Source organism: Chiloscyllium punctatum, unplaced genomic scaffold (assembly GCF_047496795.1).
Source record: "Chiloscyllium punctatum isolate Juve2018m unplaced genomic scaffold, sChiPun1.3 scaffold_306, whole genome shotgun sequence".
NCBI lineage: Eukaryota > Metazoa > Chordata > Chondrichthyes > Orectolobiformes > Hemiscylliidae > Chiloscyllium > Chiloscyllium punctatum.
Genome location: NW_027310040.1, coordinates 10,001 through 12,500, shown reverse-complemented (window position 1 = coordinate 12,500; position 2,500 = coordinate 10,001). Strand labels below are relative to the sequence as shown.

The 2,500-nt window shown below is 63.8% G+C and overlaps 1 non-coding gene across 1 annotated transcript; it reads right to left on the bottom strand.

Annotated features, from left to right (window-relative positions):
• Positions 1–748: 748 nt before the first annotated feature.
• Positions 749–902, bottom strand: LOC140472350 (5.8S ribosomal RNA). The gene has a single exon (XR_011957570.1). It is a non-coding gene; the product is annotated as a 5.8S ribosomal RNA (ribosomal RNA).
• Between the last annotated feature and the right edge of the window lie 1,598 nt (positions 903–2,500).

The window sequence follows — 2,500 nt, the reverse complement described above, 5'->3', positions numbered from 1 at the left end:
CCGTACCTCCCGAGACCGGTGGCAGGACGGAGCGGAAAACGTGCGGACTGAACGGGAGAGCCAAGAGCCAGCGATCCACGCGCGTGCGACCGTCCAAGTCACAGCGTTCGACGAAAACCTCCTCCCTCGGCCAGGCACTCGGCGCCAGCAGGGGAGACAGGATCAGACGCCCCGCCGGCCACTTAAGGCCGAGGACGAACCACGAGACGGGCGGCTGCAGCAGCGGGCGGCCTGCAGCTCCCAGCACTCTCAATCGATCAACCATCGAGTCGGGTCAGCGTGTCAAACCGGCGAGCTCCACGGTCAGGCCGGCGGCGCACCAGCACCGGACCTCCGCGGCTCCCTTCACTCTTTCCACTGCCAGCCAACCGAGAGACGGACCCAATGCGGACGTGCAGAGCTTAGGCAGACCCCCCACTGGAGGCTCAACACTTCGTGGCAGCTCCGTGTCCCAAAGACCAGGAGGGTTGGCACACACACACAGTGTGAACCACCGACAGCCATTCTGGGACCGGTGACAGCCGTGCTGGCCCCACTGCCACGACACAGACGGACGCCAGGCCGCGCTCCCCGGCGGGGGGATGGCGTCGAGCCTGACGAACGGAATGTGCAGGGTGGGGGGGAAAGGCCAAGCGCTCCGACGCCGGAGGGCTCCGGAGTCTGAACTTAGGGGGACAAAGAGGACGGGTCCTCTGCGACACCCCAGCCGCGCTCTCGCCAGCCAAGGCGAGTGCGATTGATTGCCAAACGACCCTCAGACAGGCGTGGCCCCGGGAAGAACCCGGGGCCGCAAAGTGCGTTCAAAGTGTCGATGATCAATGTGTCCTGCAATTCACATTAATTCTCGCAGCTAGCTGCGTTCGTCATCGACGCACGAGCCGAGTGATCCACCGTCAAGAGTTGTCTGAGTTTGTTTTAGGTCTCTCTCCCTCGCCAGAGGAAAGCGACCCGGACCGCACATACGCTCCCCACCTTGAGCTACAGCCACCTGCACGCCGGCGTGCGGGCGGAGCAGGGTGGCGTGAAGCGGTGGGGAGCACCATCCTGGTGCGGCCCGCAGAAACATACGTCTATTGGGGGGAGGAGGACAGGGCGCCCAAGAGGCGATGCGTGCCCCAACGCACCGCAGCGACGGAGGCAGGATCACCGCCACCATGTCGCCCGCCGAGTATCACGAGGCGTGCAGCAGCTTTGCCCTAGGAAAAGCAGAGGCGGGAACGGGCACCGGCCATCGGTTCGGCAGCGTCACTGACGCGTGCACGTGGCGGCGTGTCGGCGAGCGGACTTCCTGCGAGGAGGCGGGGGCGGCACTCGCCCGAGCAGACGCCCGCCCGGCCCAGCCACCGCCGAGGTGGAATGGGAGTCGCGGCAACGGCTCGTCATACTCGTTCCCACACTCACAGCGCAGCTTGCCCGCAAGCCACCGACCACCGATCGACGCCAGGCGCCCCGACCGAGAGCGGGATCGCTCGTTCGCCCTGCTGGCAGTTCGCTGGGGATCACTACTGCACGGAGCTCGGAGACCGACGGGCGGCAACTCGAGAGTCTTTAAACCACCACCCCCATCCCGCAAGTGCAAAGAGGCTGTATACGCACAGACGGGTGAGGGGAATAGGTACCCCGTCGGGTTTGAAGGGAGCGTGACTAGATAGCAACGATGTAAACCCAGCCGATTTGGGAGCGAAGGACCGGCGCCTGCATCACCGGCTTCGTTTCCCGTGGCTGGAGAGTACACCGAAACCCTCCGTCTGTCGCGAGCTCCCGACGACGCGGTGCCGCCAAGCAGCAGGGCCGGACCTGGTGTGGCTCCCCTCGTCGATCACAGACCGGTCGGCACTACTGACGAGACGGTGGAACGGGCTTCGCCCCTTGTGACGAAGGGTGATGCGAACCCGCCCGCCCGCGTGCGTTCGGGGTGGACTCGGCAAACGGAGATTTGAAATCGGAAAGTGTCCTCCTGCCCCGCGCAGGTAGGCGCCCAACAGTTGTGGGGGGTTTGGCGGTGACCACGGCTGCAGGGCCTGCTACCCCGACGAGCTCTCCTGCTGGCCCCGAAACCACCCTCGCGAGACAAGTTGAAACGGAAACGGGCGTACCCCCAAGCCGACGATCCTTTCTTATTTGTTACTTTTTTTTTCACTTGCTCGAGTTGTGGGGATTTGGCGGTGACCACGGCTGCAGGGCCTGCTACCCCGACGAGCTCTCCTGCTGGCCCCGAAACCACCCTCGCGAGACAAGTTGAAACGGAAACGGGCGTACCCCCAAGCCGACGATCCTTTCTTATTTGTTACTTTTTTTTTCACTTGCTCGAGTTGTGGGGGTTTGGCGGTGACCACGGCTGCAGGGCCTGCTACCCCGACGAGCTCTCCTGCTGGCCCCGAAACCACCCTCGCGAGACAAGTTGAAACGGAAACGGGCGTACCCCCAAGCCGACGATCCTTTCTTATTTGTTACTTTTTTTTTCACTTGCTCGAGTTGTGGGGGTTTGGCGGTGACCACG